This window comes from Mastacembelus armatus, chromosome 22 (assembly GCF_900324485.2).
Source record: "Mastacembelus armatus chromosome 22, fMasArm1.2, whole genome shotgun sequence".
NCBI lineage: Eukaryota > Metazoa > Chordata > Actinopteri > Synbranchiformes > Mastacembelidae > Mastacembelus > Mastacembelus armatus.
In genome coordinates, this window is record NC_046654.1 from 9294713 (window position 1) to 9314854 (window position 20142).

The following is a 20142-nucleotide window of genomic DNA, read 5'->3' on the forward strand; positions in this document are numbered from 1 at the left end:
ATGGGGATAGCTGATAAAATTTAGAAGTGAAAACATTTGTGGGAGCAATTTTACTCCGCAAGGTTATCTAAATACCTTCAGTGTCTCCTCAGTTTGGTTTATTAGGGACGTAGCCAGCTTACCATGAGAAGTGAGACAATTACAAAGACAATTTCACGGGGAGGGTTTCTATAATCATCAATGCATGCTGGGAGCTCATATCAGACTAAGTTTTATTTGGACTGAAGAGAATTCATTTGTAGTTTATAACTCACAATACAGCCATTAGCAACTGCACTCAATCAGAGGTTTTGAAAAGAGGCAAGAACTTGCGAATGAAAATGTGAAAAAACAGTATGCAAACTGAAGCTTTTGAGCTCAAGTAAATGAGCAACTTAAATGATTTATATACAGTGCACATGAAATGCACTGTATAAACCTTACATTTGATGCATTATGTATGTACCGTTGTCTCTGGACCTCAAATACAAAAACCAAGTTCATAATACTTCTTAAACATTTCTTTCAGAATAACCACAGGGTAGAATAGTACTAACAAAAAGAGTTTAATACATGGCATTTAACCCCTGATCTTAAACTTTAGCTGAATTAATTGAGAGTAAAGTAACTTTTTAAAAGTGATGGTTTGGAGTGAAACGGGAACAGGTCGACACCAGGCCCCTTGCAGTAATCTCCATTATGCATGCTTACATCAGGCTGCAGTGTTGTTTTGATGAAAACATAACAAGTCATAATGAATGGAAATGAATGTATGTTTGTGGGATCAAAATAGCACATAATTACACTATTACCCCTGACAATACAGGTAAGCCCCCATCTAACACCATAAACATCAAGGTCTCTCCAGCAAATATTTCCTTGAGGTTAGCTTGTAAACAAATTAAATTCATTAAAGGGGAATAACTAGAGGTAAACACAGACGTACTTTGTATGTTTCTTGTAGTCTACATAAGCAATGAACTTTCCCTGCTGAGCTAAACATAATGCAATTCCAAACATCATCACCGGACAAAGAGCATATCAGGTGATCTCACAATAATGCTATAATGCGGGATTATTATTACTTTAAATCAGACACCATTTCTCTAAACTTAATGTTTTTTGTGTTTAAAATATCATTGTGTTAATGACAGTTTATGATGAATGAGTCTCTGCTGGACCATGATAGACACAGCTATTAAGGCTAAAAAGAGATGGGACCCACACCCACAGGAGCCACAGCAATTAGTTTCAGCCAGATCAGAGGGTGCTGGCATAATGACCTGATTCTGGCAGCTTATTCTATTCCTGATCTCTAATCACGGTCGCCACTGGCATCTTTCTCTGTCTCTCTCTATTTCTCTCTGCATTTCCCTCCTGGTCTGGAGATATGGATTAATGAAATAATAACGAGTAATGTTGCAGGCCGAGTGACCACTCTTATGTGACTCTCTTGCTTTAGCGAGTACAATTACACAGTAAGTTTGATCGGCAGTGATAGACAAAACAGCAGGGGCTCATAAATATGGATGGAGAGTCTGAGAAAATAAATTAACAGGGCCTGGCCTCTCGGCTGTCCCACTTAGACTGTCAATTACGGACCTGACAGGAGCCTTGTGAAAGAGCCACACAAGGATTACATACACCACACACACGCACACACACACACATACACACACAGTCATTAAACTGTGCATTTGAGACCATTCTGAAGCCATACAGCAGTCACCTGCTTCATTATCAGCAGACAGAGTTCATGCTTTATGACATGTATCAAGAGCTTACAGTTATTGAGTAGTGTCAGCTGCCGCACAAAATCCAATGCAGGGATTGATTCAGGAAGACACAAATACTTAATTTCACATAATGTGAAAAATTTGTACTTGAAAGAGATTTGTTGGACTGTGAAAGGACATGTTGAAGGGCCAGGGGCAAAAATGACAAAAACAAACCAGAACTCCTGTATCTTGAAACAGGTACAGTGACAAATGTTGCACCTTCTTTGAGCAGGTCACCGTTTCTACATGGTCTCTCTTTTGCATTATTTTCAATGTGACAATGAATAAAATTATGCATGCCAAGAAGATGAATGCATCATAAGAGGGCAAAGAGTGGAAGGACGAACAGGCAGGGGCACAGCTTGGACCATGTTTGTGCAAATGTCTTCTGGATTCATGTGATTCATGTTGAGTGAGAGGGTCAGGCCTGCTGTTTTGATACCAGCAATAAGTCACCTTCTGACCTAAAAAGTTGGCCTTAAGCCATTTTAAAGTATGGATATTTGCAGAAAGAACTAACATAAATTATTATATGTCAATACATCAATGTAATTTGATGTATTGGTACAATTTAGTTGTTCTTATTTATTTAAATGGTGTTGTTTTTTTCTGAGTGCTTTATATAATATATTTATTTATTGCATCTATTGAATCATAAGAAAATCTATAGAATCGTATTTGGGCATTTGCAGTATTTGTGTGCATACTTTGATGACTTGTATAAGAAACTGAGTAGTTTGTCCATATGAAATGCATTTAAAAGAAGCCAAAGATGACATAGTTGATTTTAAGGAAGCAGACTAGCAGGAATGATTTGAGGAGATTTGAGTTTTCCTCAAATGTTCCAGAAATATCTCCTGTCATGGTAATCTAAAAGCAATAACAGCTCTTGCCAACTTTTCTTTTTTACATAAGGAGCCAGAATGTCTACGTAGATTATCCTCTGTCAGTACTGATAGGAGAGAGTTGGGAGTATTCAATGCAGCCCATGCTGTAACATTGTTCCACATTTGATTAAAAAAAAAAAAAAAAAAATCCAACTGCTTTTATACCTCAGGGGTCTGAGTTACAGTATATTGGCAAGTCCAACAAGGAAGAAATACAGCTTTCTGCTATTGCAAATAAGAAAATAATTTGTTTCTTAGCAGCAGAATAATGAATCTCACAAGTTGACTTTGAGGAAGTTGAGCTCTGAATGAACAGTCAGGTGCAAGAGCAAACCAGCCACTGGAGTATTACACACCACACACAACAAATACACACTGACTCAGAGCATCAAACAGCTGGAAACTTTTAATTTACTTCAATATGCCTCTGTGGCCATGTGAGTTAACGTAGGAAGAAAAGTTTTTTAGTTAAATTAGTAAATTTATAGTACACACATTTAAAATATGATGTGTATTAATGACAGTGCGTAAATAGAGTATCAGGGGAAAGAGGCAGATAAAATACAGAGGAAGTCTTTGTTCCCTCGAAGGACAATTAAAATTTAATGTTTTGGTTTCTAAAAAATGTTCCACTCAGCATCACAGGTTCATCTAGTGTTGTAGATATGTGACAGTAGAGAATAATGGGATAAATAGGGTAAAAGAGAAGTGAAAGATTTGTAGACATTACAGTTACACTGTATGATTCAGATTCAGCCAGACAGGAAATAGACACATAGTCTTCCTGCTGTTTTATCTCATGATAAAATTGTAAAATGTAAAATATATATTTGCTGCTGTGTTTACTTTCCAGATTTTCAAAATCGTGTTTGTGAATATTACAAACCATTGTCTTTGGTGCCTTCAGCCTTTAAACATAGTAATCTGTTAAATCTCAAACTGTTCTTCCAGGTATTTCAGATACAAACAGGTGCCTCACAGCAAAGACTTTATTTCCATCAGTTTGCATTCAGTGATCAGCAAACAGATCTGTGTTGGTACTGAGTCTTTGTTGTCACCAAAGGGAGAGAGATCAGCGGCTGCCAATTGAAATGAAAGCATTAGAGATGGATTGAAAAGCTGTGACGCTCAGCCAATTCTCCATGATCATTAACTCATTGACAATTTTGTCGGCAAATTATGCGTGGCCGCCGTCAGGTTTCCAGGCAATTTCCTTATGAGCCATCAAGTTGTTTATCCAGTGTGTTTGCTGCTAGAAAAAAAGTTAAAACACATAGTGAGAAAAAAAACATCCTTATACTTGTTTGCTACTATGGTTGGTAGATTACTGGGAGCTGTCCATAACTTTACATACACCTATATTTTCACCCTGTATCGTATTGTATTGACGTCCATATTGGATACTAAAGACTATTACTCTGGAATACAGCAGTGTTGACAACGTGGAGTATTGATTATGCCACTTAAAATAAGTTGCCATAACAGGATCATATTGACCAGAATCATTGATGATATACAGTATGTTTCACTCCCCTCTGGACAAATTCAATTGTATTGATGAGGGCATGTTCAGGGGATCAAATGCATACCTACAACCACCCTGCATGTAGCAGAAATAGGAGATTGCTGTACCGCCGATTAACCAAGTTAAGTCACACCTACATCAGTCTAGTCCGCCCACATACAAGTGGATGGTTAGGAGGCTTACATTTCACTGAAGGCAATGCAAATCCAATAACTGTACTGTAAACCTGCTATAAGTTCAACATTGATGTTGTATCTGGACAAAAGAACCCAATTATTTTAATATTTAATATCTACCAAAATTTTAGTGTCACATCAGTGTGTGTTTGAACTGATAGGGAGATTGACAGATTTTAGTACATGTAACAAAAGGATAGATTAGTGGTTAATCTTGTTGCAGGGTTTCTTCTTTCACTCAGAATCGTTCCAGGAAACAAGAGCAGATTTGAAATCCATCCAAATCTAATTAAAACACTCGATACAAAGGACTGTGCTTTTTTTGACAGTTTGATTGGAGAGATGAGAGGCATGTTGAGGGAGGGCCTACTGTAACCATTTCACAGGAGACTCCATGCAGTGTTCTTCTTTAGACGGGGTGTCTTTTGTTGTTACTGGAGACAGATAGGCATTCCTGATAAATGTGAAAATGTGTCAAAACTCAGGAGGGAAGCCGGGAAAGTACCAGAGGTAAATTTGGCCTACTTGGGCATCATTACAGCTATTGTGTGACTGTCAGTAAGTTCACCCACACTGTACTGTGTTTTTGCTGATGCGGTGCTCGGTTGATAAATTAATTTCTGTGGTGTTGCTGTGCAGTCTCCACTCTACACACAATATTTTCTGAAGTTAAATTTTACTTTTAAATATTGTTTTTTCACTTTTAAGAATTGTTCTTAGGAATAAATCACACAACATGTAAATAAGCTGCTTTGGAGCTGTTAACTCCTATATAACTAGGCATGAAACTGTGAGGTAATATGAGCTAGGACTTCACATGCTGTCTGACCACAGACGAAAAAACAGAAATCAATATTTTTTTACAGGCCTGTGAGACTCTGAGGGCTTGCTTAACGCCCTAACAACATGCTTTAGAGCACTTGCCTGTCCCGTAAACCTATTGCATCTCTGCAATCTTCAACTCTGCCTGGTGACAGACCCTCCCAGGCCCCTGCTCTCACTTCACGGTCTATCCCCTGCAGTCCCAGCCCATGCAGCCCCCTGTCCCAGTCCCTACGACCTCTCGCTCCCCAGCCTCTACAGTGGCAACAGCAGTGCTGTTAGCATTGTTAATGGCTATTGTTATGAATGAGGACCTCTGCTCCTCTTTCTTCATTGGCAGGCCTCGGGCAGGCAGATGGATAGGCTGCTGCTTCTTCTCTGCTATCAGGACAGCCCAGACACTGGGCCCAGGACTGGCGGAACAAAGTAGGAGGAATGATGCCCCAGTGGGGGGAAAAGGGTGAGAGGGACCAGAAAGGCAAAGAGGAGGGAGAGGGGTAAGGGAGGAGGGAGGAGAGGCAAGGAAAAAAAAGAAAACAGAATAGGAGGGGGCAAGAGACAAGGGTGAAGGAGCAAGGGAGCAATAGAAGGGAGCAGGTCTCTCCTCCCCTGAATAAATTTGGAGCTCCATTGTGAAAGGTGCAAGAGAGGAGTGTGGCTCCTGTCTGAGGCAGAGGCCTATATTCTCAGCAGCCTGTGGAGAAGAAAAGAGGAGGGGTGAGAGGCACACACTGCCCTGTTACTGGCCCCCTGCTGTACCCCCCTCACGCCCCCTCCAGCACCCCTGCCTGGTGATGAATGGTGGTACTTGCTGAAAGTGAAGCCTGCTGGTGAGCCTTGGCTCAGTCTGGGAGGCAGGGGGAGACTGCTTGGAAGATCATGGGGACAAACTCAGCAAAGGGCTCCCCTTCAGTTGCCCATATTCTTCACCAAGATGTCAGGCCCACTGTTGGCACACAACCACAGAAACAAGTAACAGAAAGAAGGAGCTCGAGCTTAAACTCATTCCTGAAAGGATTTGCTTGCTTTCCATCATAAAAGATACAGAATCATAATCAAATCCACTAAGGCAAAATTTGGATTTGTGCATTCTCCAACACTGTTTGAGTGAGGTTTCCTGGCAGTGACAAGACACAACACTAAATGGCAACTTTTACAATACCTGCATGTTGTGAATTAGTCCTGCAGTTGACAAAAACTGCAGGTTCTTTTAAAGCTGTAAAATCCTCTTCACTATTGATCATGACTATAGCTCAATAAATGACTTATTGTGGTCAGGTGTGTCAAGTAAGATATTCTTTCTAACTGCGGAGTAAAACAAAATACTATAGTCAAATAATATTTTCTTTCCACATGACAAAAAACGCTCTTCTCTGTCAATCGACACTGTTTTCTTCAGCATCCTTATTAAGTGGTCTCTGGTCCTCCAGTTCTACCCACTGTTTTTATCACTATTTTCTCTATCACACACACACATAAAAAAGTTGATCCTGCTCTAAAGCAGACCTCGCTGCATTACAGAAAAGAAGCAGAGAAAAGTAGGAGGAGAAATGGAGAGAGCCTGGGGGCTGGCCTCTGTCTTGGTTCCCCCAGCCTCTCTGGATCCCAGCCATCTGCCACAGCTGCTGCCTGGCTTTAACTGCCACTCTAATTGACAATGAACCCAGAGCCCTGTGATAATTGTGGCTGCTTGGTGACTTGGGCAGGTAATGCCTCCCTTTCAGGATTTATCAGGCCCCATCTGTTCCTCGTAGTGCTATATGTGGCAGAAAAGGCCCCCTACCCAACCATCAGCACTCACCACCATTTCATCCCCTTCCTCCTCCTCCTCCTTTAGTTCTCCATCCCATTTCTACCCACTCCCCCCCCACCCCCTATTTGCTCCATCCATCCCTCAATCTGCCCCCCCCCCCCCCCCCCCCCCTCCACTCCCCCATCCTGCTCAGTCTTCATGTGCGTTGTCATAGCCAACCAATATCCTGCTCCCTAACGGCCTTTCTGTCTCCTCCTCCAGTTGCTGAGCAAATATTGAGTTTTTTGTGAAAGGATGCTTATTAGAGAGCAGCTCCACAACCTCAGGGGTAGCCACACCCACCAGAGGACACGGCTCTGAGGCTAGGATTGTTCAATCATTAACTAAAAATAAAAGACTCCTTGTGACTGCCCTAAACTCCCCCGTTTTTCCTCTGTTCGCTGGCGTGAAATGTGTGTGTTGTGTGTATGTCGAGAACAACTGGAGGTGGCATTCGGGGGAGTAGGAGGTTGCATAACCTCACCCTTTGCCAACACCACACATACCCTGCTCTGTTGATTAGATAGTGCTCATCTTTCTCACGTGGGGGAACAATTGAGATCTCAGCAGTGTTAGCAGGTGTTGTGTCCAATGGTGTTTGATTATTGCTACGCTCAATCTTGATCAAGTCTGCTTACCAGCCACCCCACATGCTTTAAACTGTCACTGTCAACACTATTGCACATTTACAACGTCAGAAACTGTAATGCTGATAAATTGACAGATAATTCTCATATTATTCTTTATGTAAATAGTTGACAATTCCAATATGGGGCTTATGAATATGCTTAATGCAAACAAAAACAGTCTTTTCAGATGCACTTATGAATTATTATAACAACAGGTTGTCCTCACATTCACATTAAGATCATTTTTCAAATCTAACATGAGCAAAGAAAAAAAAAAATAAAGATATGGTCCTAAAAAGAGTATCCAATGAAGATGCAGACAGGAAGCATACACCACTACGGGCACTGGAGGCCTTGCCAAATGTTTTTTTCTGATGCCAGATTAATGTCAGATACTGGCAGATAAGTGGAAAATATGTCAGCTTTACTTTCCAGAAATGGACAGATCTTGGCCATGTGCTGCCTAATTGTGGGCAGTGCTTTACCATCTGTTAGGAGTAGATATAATTTTCAGACAGAGTGATCAGATATGGTACACATTTACTCTCATTATGCTAAATGGAGAATATGTATTTATTTATAGCATGATTCGGGGCTATGTTATTGTTCATGGGTTAGGTACAGTGTATACTACTACAGCTTATTTGGGTGTGACCAAAATAAGACACAATGTTGCTTCAGTGGTTTTTGATCAGCACTGTAGATAAATCAGAAACTGTTTATGGAATTATTTTCCCAGCTCACAGCAGGATGCAAAATTTTTGTTCTTCATGTCATTATTTTATGTTGCTTAAATTAACAATAATTGTATTTCATGGCATAACACAGACTCCAGCATCCTTTCCTGTTTGTAAACTATGCATGGAAAACATGTTTTACAAACCATTAAGCTCACAAATGTATTCACACAAATAAAACCAGCCATCTGTAATTTAGCATTATTTCAGTGCATTAGGAACAGAACATTTAACTCAGCCATAATTTTAGGCTTTGAATTAGAGCTTGGATGAGAAGGCACTCTACGCAGGAGTGCCGCGTGGACAAAGGATATCACACAAGAGTGGGAAAATGTTATGTGAAGAGTTTATGAATATGAAACAGGGTTACAACTGTGACACAGAATTGCATCCTGTGTAGCCGTCATTCGATCATTTAACTTGGTTGGTTATGGAGAAATTGATATTTGAATATGGATGCAGTATAAAAGCAGTGTTGTTGCACTGAGTAAAAGCTGCATGGAAATAAGTTTCCACTTCTTGCCAAGATTATGATATGAAATTGACTGAAATTCACCAAACTACTTCAGACCTGGATTTGATTTACCTGTGCATCCTTTTCTAATGCCGCGTCACTTTCTAATGCTTTATCATATTCAAGTAAAAGGACACTTTTAGGCCTTAAAACCCTCCTGCCACCAAATGCAGCAGGCATGCAATACCAAAACAGCAGGATTTCATTCTCTCTTACACACCTACCTAATCACAGACACATGAACGCTCACAAATGCATCCTGTTGACAACCCACCACTCCTAATCCCTCCTCATGATGGCTGCCTGAGCCCTCAGGGTTCCAGTCATTTGGTGTGTACTTACTACAGGATACTGACTCTGCTGTGCTGTCTGCTCAGGTGCAGGTGTGTTAGTGCGCACTGTGTGTGTGTATGATAGTACAAGATGTGGTTGCATTTGAAACAGGAATTAGCTGGCTAAATACCATACTAACCTTCAGAGTGCTCACCTGCAACTTAATCTTGTTGGAATTAATGCTTCTTATGGTTCATATATTTTTAGAACCGTCAACAATTGAGTGGTCTGTGAATGTTGTATGGCTATAGTGAAGGAATGCATGGTAATTCTTAAGTAGCATTTGTGCAGCATCCCTTCAATGTTTACGTATTTTTACGCATGATAGTACCCATCAAACTAGGCTCATAAAGTTCCTATTGTAAATTCAAGTACTGCACACGTCTGCGACTTTGTATCCCGGTACCATGGAGTGACAAACAGCCCACTACTTCTTTGTGCTACGCAGAATTTAACACAAATAAAACAAATCCTCGGAGTTCGGGCTAGCAGACACAAACACAGGCTGCAGCTACTTTGAACCTGACAGATGAATGAGTGTTCAAAAGCATGACATCTTAAACCTGCTGTCTCCAGTGATGATCTGTTGCTTAAAAGACCACTGTGGCTAGTTATTAGCCCATGGTGCTGCTTTAATGTAGCTTGATCATTCAGCTTCGCAGTAAGATATTTTTTTTAATCACAGTATTAATCCAGAATTACTAGAACTGACAGCTTGCACGGAGAAATATTGTTTCATGTATAGTCAGATGTACAAAGCAGAGGCTAGAGACTAGACTAGAGTAAGTCCTGAACACAAGCACGGCTTCATAGACATATTTAATATATTTACATGCGCTTCACTTTAAATTTTACAAAACAGTTCTGTGGGACAGGAATGTGTATACTAGGTCTGGGAAAATGAGGTTATGTGGTGGTTGGGCCTAATTAAACACGGGGGGGAAAAATACTAGCTCTCCAGCTCTCTGACTCATATTATGAGTGAGGACAAAGGCAATGACATGATCTTAATCTAGATGACAAGACTATTAAAAATGTAGCATTGCTCAACACAGGCAAAGATAAGAATCGATTTGGGCTGCTGATGATGGTTATCATCATTAATTATTGAATTAGTTCTCCATCATTGTATAAGTGCGCTGCTGGATCCTTCAGAGAAGGGACAGGAACATGCTTCTCTCTCCTGATATAAATTTCAGTTCTGCTCAACTATTCTATGTACTATGACCTCAAGCTACATTCACACTCCCAAGATCAACATGTAAATATAACATACTCATTTATTTTTATGCCTCAGAATAGCTGTCTGGCTGTGTTTTCTTTTTTCTTTTTTCCATTTGTCTTAATCTCTCTGTGATTTGTTCTGCTGGATTGGATACGAGCAGAGTGATAGCACACAACTATAATAACAAGAGTCCTGTGTGTTGTGAGCCTGTGATCTTGTGATCCTGTGAGACTGCAGCCCTTCAGACACACCATGTCCCTCTAGATGCATTAATCCGACAGGGAGGGCTTGGTACTGAGGGCTCAGTCCTAGCTATCTCCTGCCTTGGCCTCCCAAGATGGCCCTGCTTAGGCAGTGGAGCGCCCCACTGACCCCCAGGCTACAGGAGCTCTGAGATTAGCAGCACTCCCCATACTTTGTATCTGTCACAGACCAGTGCTGTGGGGATGTATGGGCCTGGATTAGCACAGGGGAGAGAAGAGCTATTCTACATTTCACACACAGCTAAGAAGGGATTCAGGATTCTAGTCAATGCCTACTGGGAGATGGGGTGTAGATGAGAGTTTTGGGAGGTATTGCATACATGTGTATGGGTGTGGGTCTGTCTTAGGATGTTTGAAGTAGAATTAAAGATTATAAAGTTAATCTCAGTGTTGGATCGACATGCTGCATGGGCAACCTTAGTTCAGTGGGGGAGATGTCCTAAAACCCAGGTGCACATCATAATATTCATAATGTAACTTTTGTGATTAAACAAAACCTTCATACAATAGTGGTTTTGGAAAGTCTGTACAGAGCCAGTCCATGGTCATCACAGCATATACTGTCTAATAGCTTTGACCAAAGTGCTGTAAAGTTCCAACAATAAAGCAAAATGCCCTTGCTAATTTCCTGACAGTTTCTGTGTATTGAAATCTTTGAGAATGCATTCTTATTCAGTGAGACACAATAGGTTGGAGTGAATAATCCAGCAGGAAACCTAATGCTAATCAGATACTCAATCATCCTAAACAATACACAGTAGACACTAAATATGAAGGTGACTGGATAGTTCACATGAATAGCAGCCCTGCATGTTCCAGGTGTCACCGATAGCAGAGCATTATGAAGGTCCACTGCCATATGTTTTAGCTATTGTCATTAGCCTTCTATTTGTCGGTCAAGGGATCCTGACACAGAGAGAATGGGCGCTCATTTATCATAAACATACAACAGTGGTTCAGGCGCTCAAAAAGAAAGAAAGCTTGCATCTCTTCATTAATATTCATTGCTTCATTGGAATTGTTCTGTAATCAGCTGCACTTTTCTCTTGTTTCTTATTTCTTTCAGATTCGCTGTAAGAAGTGAGAAATCCTTATTTCTCTTTAGTTGTTCTTCTCCACTTTACATAATGGTGTCAATTCTAATATCTATAGTAATAGTGCTTACACTGCATATTTCCAAATTCCCAGGCTCTCCCAGCCAAGATTACTTGTTCTCCAAAAGGCAGCATCAGCACAAACATACAACACTCAGAGCTTTATTTGGACACATTATTAAATAGGTCGTTAAATACAATTAAGCACAGTCTTTCACATATACATACAAAGTATCACTAAAGGTATCTGTTTAAATCGATGTGAGCAACTGTCACAGATGGAAGGACAGACAGACTGATCCACCTTTCAAGCTACTTGGCTTAACCTCACTAAATGGGTTTCGACAGCTAGATTCATCAGTGGCTCATCTGTGCTGTTTACACTGTTTAATTGTTTGACAGTTCCTGTTTATACTGTGTCACATCCAATCCTCCCTGCTTCCATTAAACGGTGGAGCTTCCCTTTAGTAAATGAACCGTTTTTGGTATTTGCCAGTAGCTGCACTGTTGGATGTGATCAAACAAGATGTGGCTGTCCAGCTTCCTGCAGGCATCACTCTCATATCCTGCAATTGAGATGAGGTCATTCAACACTTCAGGCACTATTTGTGTGGAGATTGTGCATGTATATTTGTGTGTGTGTGTGTGTGTGTGTGTGAGAGAGAGTGATTACATCAGAATCAGTTGTCTTTGAGGCCTATTATAAATAAGATAGTTAAGGGGACCTGCATGGGCAGTGATCCTGGATTGCTAGTCTAAGAAGGTTGGTATATACAGGTCATTGACTTAAGATGACTTATTAGCACACACATGCCTGCAGGTAATGGAATTGTAGTTATACAAGCTTGCACTTTGCATGCCATGACTATTCAACCTTCAACAACTCCTATATATCCGAGTACAGTGAGCTCAGGGGAGAGAACGAGTGAGCGAGACTGAGAGAGCAAAACAGACAGCCACAGGGTGCAAAGAGAGTTGGTGGAGTGAGTCAAGCAGAGACAGACAGAGAGAGGGAGAGAGAGAGTATGCGTCTGCAAAGATGAAAGACAATGCAATCAATAAGATATATAAGATAACAAATAATGCCCTGGGTAGCTCATTAATCGTAACATAGGCTTATTATGCTGAGCATAGGTTTATAAAGCTGGGTCACTTTGGCTTTCTTTATTGAAATATCAGCAAAGGTGAAAGGAGGTAAAAAACACTACTGAGACTAAAACATGCAGTGGCTTCAGCAAAATCTGTAACAGAAGGTCACCCACTCACCAACAGAATGAAGAGCCTCTTGTTTGCTGTTGCACACTTGAACATATGGGGCCATTTTTTAAGAGAACAGCCAAGGAGAACATGGAAGATGGAATTTAATTTCAGTACATGCACCATGGTTAAATGCTAATAGCCCATACTTTTATTGTACATTTAAAATACTGCAAACTATCCAGAATAATACATGAGGGCTGCAAAAACAATTTGTTGTTTCATATCAGCTTGTGTGTGGCTCTGGGAGCTGTGGTGTGTTATTGTAGACACTGATGACATTGGACCCTTTGTCATTCTTCCCTTCATGCGTAAGAGAAAGAAAATGATAGCTTATCCCTCAATGCCCTTGAAGGCAAGGTGTCTCTACGTAGTATATCCATCACAATCAACGCCAGATCATTTATATTAAATGCCTTTTTTTTAAGCTACACCTCATAATATGTTGTTCTGAGCGCTGGGTGAATTTAAACAGAGCAATAAACAGTGATCGCTGCACACAACTTGTCCTTCTAATTTACAGCCTGAAGCTGGGCACCAGGCTAAGGAGAGACGAAGGTTGGGAAGGTTGGGTGTCCAGATGCATAATGACCTAAACGTTTCCAGCTGATTTCTTATTCTGTAGGTTCCATGGTTTTCTGCTATAAAGGTACATAAAATCCAACCAAAACCAAAATCCATATTTTTCAGGGACAACAGTTTACAGTAAAGTAATATTGTAATTTTCATAACTGTATTGTCTGCTGGCCATTAACTTGATGACATTTTAGCCCAATAATTTATGTATATGTATCACAGCTTTTAATAGCAAATTAATAAAATGAACTGTTATTAGCATAATATATTGCTTCTACTTGTGACTGGGATTGCAGTTCCTTTGTTGCCAGTTCAACACCTACTTTAGCCCTCATTTTAAATTGTCTAAGTATGCTGTCAATTTGCTAACAATGTGGCTAGAAAACATCCTGTTCATGACACTCACTACACAGCCTGTACTTTAGAGTTTCTTATAAGTTGGTTCTACTCTGCTGTGTTATATGATTTGATGAGTTTTGTATATGTTTCTTTCATCTAATCCAAATGTAACCTAATCAGTGTGAGTTGGTATAAATAGTAGTTATGAAGTATCAAAATGAGAAAGTCCTGTCTGAAACAACGGGTAAACTCATTCCAGCGACACATCTACATTACAAAGCATCTCAAGACTTTGATTGAACACATTCCATAATTAGCAAGCAAATTCTGCATTGAGTCCAGAAGCAGCTTCGTGCCTACAAGCTTGACATTACCTTGAAGAGCAATGCTTATTCACACACATTTTATTGCAATTGTCTTTCTCCACAAATCACTAAGTCTTCACAAATGTCACTTTGTGCAGTGTGCCAAATGGCTCTCCCCTTCACATTAGTCTAACTGCAGACAGAGAGAAATGTTACCTTCATCAGACACTGATCAGTGAGTTCCACAACATTGCCCCCAAATGTATATATGCATGTACATATGAAGCCTTTGTCATGAATTAGAAATTTTCCATCCCTGAATTTTCATATGACTAATGGCATATTATTTTCTGACTTACAAAGACAGATATGGTGCAAGCAATGCCACTGCATAAATAGGTGAGCTAGTCGTGGTTCATTAATAAACTAACTCTTGCATTTGTCTTTTTCCATGTGATAGTTTTTTATTGGTTTTACCATGGGATTTGCTGCTTTAACTGGCAAATAGAAAGTGCTGTTAGTCTCAGACTGCTACATGTTTGATCGAGATCCAGGCCCTGACGTTTCTGGATAGGAGCAGATAGTTGCGCTGTCTGCAGGATAATGCAAAGGCTACTGGCTCTGACCCAGGGCTTCTGGCAGGTTGCGGCTCACCTATGAAAATTTCCATGGATGATTAATACAGTAATCATGTCATCTTATTAGGACTTGATTCAGCAGCCAGTGGAAGGGTATGAGCATGCCAGTTAGGAGGTTTCCAAAATAGGACGGCCTGAAAGAACTAGTGAAATCTGGAGTAACAGTTGTATATTAGTGGTTTATACGTACACACACACACAAAAACACACAAACACATAGAACCAATCTGAATTTGGCCTACCCTGCCATACCATTTCACTGAGCACGGTAATGCTTGAATGAAGATGGATAGGATTTCCTCGAATGTAATCCAGTGGAGGCTGCTGGTCATTGCCGGACCTCATCTTGGGTTCTGTGTATGCTGTCACTTACTCACCCAGCCAGCCAGTGGTGGGCCTAAATGTGATGGGCATTACGTGCCCTTGATTCCCCTATGAAGGAAAATGACCAGGGATGCTGAATTTGAACCAGACATTCATGGTCATGCTTTATAGATGTTCAAAGTCAAGGTTTGTTGTCACTTTGGCCTCCTGCCTGTGTCTTCCTCAACTCAACTGATCAATATGTCATAGAGCAGAGCGCAATCAAATTGAAATACTCAGGACACACCTCCTAATAATAAATTTGGAGCATAAATGTAAAGATTAATGATAACAAATGACCAAGTCAGGTTTGTATATGCCCTGACAATCTCTCAATGCATGAAATTTCAGGCTAGCTGCTGCTTGTCTTCAGGTTCATTACCTACACATGGAGGTGGGGGAGGGGGATCCAATCATATCATCCCAAAATATAACCCCCATCCAACCTCTAAACAGACTCACAAACACACATGCACACACAACCTCCTTTCATAATGAAAACATAGGTTAGGCACACATTAATCAATGCAGACACCAACTTCTATGAAATCTAAATGGGGTAAACATCCCCTGAGCATTCATTACCATTTTGTGTCTGGCTACCAAAATGAAATAAAAAATAGAAGAAAAAAATGCATTAGTATATTGATTCTAATACTGTTTTCATTGGTGTCAGTCCATGCAAGAAATGGGTTGCATACGAAACCTTGTGGTCCCTTGCATTTTAAAAATACTTTAAAGTTACCCTAACAAGAACAGATACAGGTGAAATAGACCATTTAGCTGAAGTCCATAAATGCAAAGCCTAGATATGAAGTCAATGTAGGTTACAACCAAATCGTAAATATTGACACAGTAAAGTATAATATGTGTTGAAATGGAACCTTGTAAAAAGCAGGGGTTGTGACCCTGATTGTAAAGGGGAAAATAAGACTACAAAACTGCAAATTCCTTCCCATAATAAACCTTACATCAGATCTCCTTGACATTTTAGAATAATTGCTCATTTTTAGATTTGCTTATATGTTTTAGATTTTAAAATCTTCAAAGATGGGTTGCAATGCACTTTTTCATAGTTTATTTTATATTAATGCTAAACTAGTTTAATCTCTTATCCCTTTTAATACTATTCTCTTCTCTTGACTGTTGCTATAGGACAGTGGTAAGTCATACTATGACACATACAGTAGATATTAGAAATGTAACAGTCTAAGCACAGGGCTGTCCCCAGGAGTCTGAGAGGAGGCGGATAAGGGGGAGGGAACGGCTTGCAGAGGTTCTCAATGCTGGTCTCCAACTGAAGAGCCCTTAACCAAATGAGAGGTCTGGTCTGGATGGCTTCCACAGGCCTCTGTGGGCCTCAGCAGGCCAGGAGCCAGATGAAAGCAGGCTATAATGTATCCACAGACTCAGAAGGTTGTGAACATCTGGGGTCTGAAACAGAAACCCATCCTGACTCATCTTGTCTTGAAGGAGAAAAAAAAAACCCAGTGTAGACTGAAGTGGGTACATGGCTGGTGTTACTCACATTGTGGGGACTGAAACCTGTCTACACACTAACACTGTGGAGACTCAGCTTTCCTTATGGGAGACCACCGTGTAATTCACTGAATTTTATGTTTTAGATTGATGACTGTGGACTTGATGGGTTAGGTTAACGTTTGGGTTAGGGTTAGGCAAGTAGAACTTATGGCTAAGGTTAGGGTATGCCTACAGGAAATGTAAATCAATGTAAAGTTGTTGTGGGCAATGAAAACAAATGTGTGTGTGTGTGTGTGTTGTGTGTGTGTGTGTGGGGCTGTCAAGCTGTCAGACTGTCAGACCAATCTTTGCAGTTTTTGCAGTGGACTATACACTGAGGAAGGACTAGCATTATACTTGGTGAACATGTGTACAACATGCATGTGGAATCTGTGGATTGTTGCTGATCTTCATGTGGCCTTGAATTAAACACACATCTTGGATTTTTCTCCACCACACAGCTAATTCTACTCTTTTGACATTATCAGTGATATGGTCTCAGAAGAGAGATTCAGAACAATAAATTCTAAACAATAAATATCAGTCAAGACACAGATGATGCAGTTATCACCGCTGCCTGCAGCTGTGATGAGCTTACATGAGAGTCAGTACCAGTTGCCCTTTACTGTGGTGCAAATTACATGCAGAAGCGGCATGTCAGACATGTGTGACTGTTGGCCTATGAATACATAGGCAGCAATCAACATTGTTTAAAATGCTAATTTGCATATGCATGCATCATTAATTAAATGCAAATTAGGCAACGAGGACTGCACCAGTGTGACTCTCCTTGTAACCCAACAGTATAGCTGTCAGAGGAAGGTTACAAAGATAAGCAAAGTGATTAGTTTGGAACAGTCCTTCCATTTAGATTCAGCCTTCCACTCTATGATTAATGAATAAAATCTGTAAAACTAATTTTTCACTGACATATGCTCTTTTCTACCCATTTCTTCATCTTAATGGTGCAGATGCATTGATACACACAAGAGGCAACCTATGGAGAATTAACAATAAGAAGCTTTCTATGTGTATTTGTGCCATAAATGCATCTCCTCAATGTGGCCTGGCCTTGTACTTCTGTCCCTGGAATTGTTTCTTTTTTTTAAATTTATTTTCCTTGGTGATCCAGAATGAACATCCTGGGGTGACCCAATTTGCATTAGATTACAATTTCAATACTCCATCCATCCATCCATCCATCCATCCATCGATCCATCCATCCATCCATCCATCCATTTTCTATACCCGCTTATTCCTTGACCAGGGTCACGGGGATCTGCCTATCCCAGCTCTCTTTTGGGTGGAAGGCATCAATACAACATGGTATAGTGAACATGGCCTGTTGCAAAGTACTCTCTCATTTTTATTTGTAGCCGCAATCACAAAGAAGCATTCACAAAGAACTTAAATGTCACAGAGACACTCAAATGCTTTAAGAATGAAATCTGTATTTGTACAGAAATAAAAATTTACGGTGTAAGTACCCCCCGTATATTCCACAACAGGTTCAAGTAGAGGCCAACATGGTCCCATACTTATCAGTGTTGGTAAAACAATATTATGATGATACTTTCCATGAACTTGATATGCATAATGCAGGAGAAATGTTCTAATAACAAAAGTAGAGCATCAATAATGTATTGTGAGAATGGACTCACACAAACTGCTCTCATACTGTACCTACCTTAGTGATTCCTCCCTGATATGTAATGAATCAGTCTGGCAGGATGGAAAAAGTGGCCTCAGCAAATATAGATGGGAATGACACCTTCTGGAGTTTGAGAAGTTGAAGAAGCATCTAATAATGCCATGCTCCTCCCCTCCCTTCACCACGTATCCCTTAGCTGATGCGATGCTTCCGGAGGGGCCTAAGAAGACACACGATGACAGCCGTGCTCAGAGGAAGATGGTAACAAGATGTGATGCATAACACATGAGAGAGGCTGGGATGTCATTACAAAGGGATGAGCAGGCTTCATCAAGCACATCACAAATACATTTTAGATGACACCTCCACTTGTGATGTGCTTACTTCAGAGAAAATAACATTTATTACTCTGTTATGTTTATTGCAAATATGCAGATATATTAGACAGCTGCAGAGGACCCGGTGTGTAGATGAATTACAGAATTCCCATTTGTTTTACATAAACATTTTCTATTACTTTAAAATACTTTTTCTTTGTTTCTTTTTTTCCACAGAATATTGGATATTAGTATTCTGATGCTGATAGACTGTCCCTTTTCACTGCTGTGCTCAGAATAAATTTGATATGCCTGAGTGCCTGCAGTAGACTTTGTTTTGCTTCCAAAAAAGCAGTTGTTATAGACTCAATAAACATCCAAGCCTCACATTCCTCTTTTTTCTAATGAGTAAAAGATTCCCAAAACTGTCATGATTGCTTTGGAAAAGAGCCTATAAAAAGTTATGCAAATTAACCATTTAGTAGAACGGTCCTTCCAGTGACACAAGGTTGTGGTCAAATTATTAAACCCTTGCAAATGCAGTGTGCATCACATGTTTGCATACATGAAGCTTTTATCTTCTGGCAGATATAATTTAAAAGTCTTTCTGGGTAATCACATGAAGGTAAAAAACTGCATTGATAAGTTACATTGCCTTCAAATAACAATGGCTAGGTACTGGACAAAATGTCATACTAAGTATCTGCCACAGTATATTTCAATAAGGCTAAAGGATCTGGGTCATAACATAATTTCATGTTCTTTAAACGATATTTGGATAATTGCCCAAATGAATTTCAAAAATTTGTGTCACTTGTTACTTAGCTAGTTAGTTTTCTACAAATAGTTTCATAGTTTCAGTAAACACTTTTTTAATCCCATAGACTTTGCATCTACAATTTCTTACACATTACTATGTGTAACCTATTTTTGTACTTCCTGTATTCTGGCTCCAGTATTCCCTTGCTGTAATTTTCAGGGCTTCCCAGTAGTCTGCAGGGATGATGTAGGGATACAAAAAAAGAATGCAACAAAAATCTGCAGAGCTATTAAAAGTTGTTACAGATAGTGAGAAAATGGGGAGCAATACTGGTTTCCTCAGTTCGCCTGTTAGCTAATAAAAATGCTTACATTCAATGAGAGAAATACAAAAGAGCAATCAATATTTTATGTAACAGCTCAGGCTGGGCCTGCAGGAGTGAAGGGGAGAAGCCAGGAAGGAGATGAAAAATAGATTGCATTAATCCAGAGCAGTGATTTACAACAATTATGTCATCTATCTGATAGACAGAGAGAGAGAGAGAAAGATAGAGGGCTACTAAATAATTCTGAGCATCCTTCTCTATTTATGTGATCATGAGAAAAAAAGCAAGACTCAAGTGCCACCCAGATCCTCAGGGTACACCCAAAAAGCTGTTGAG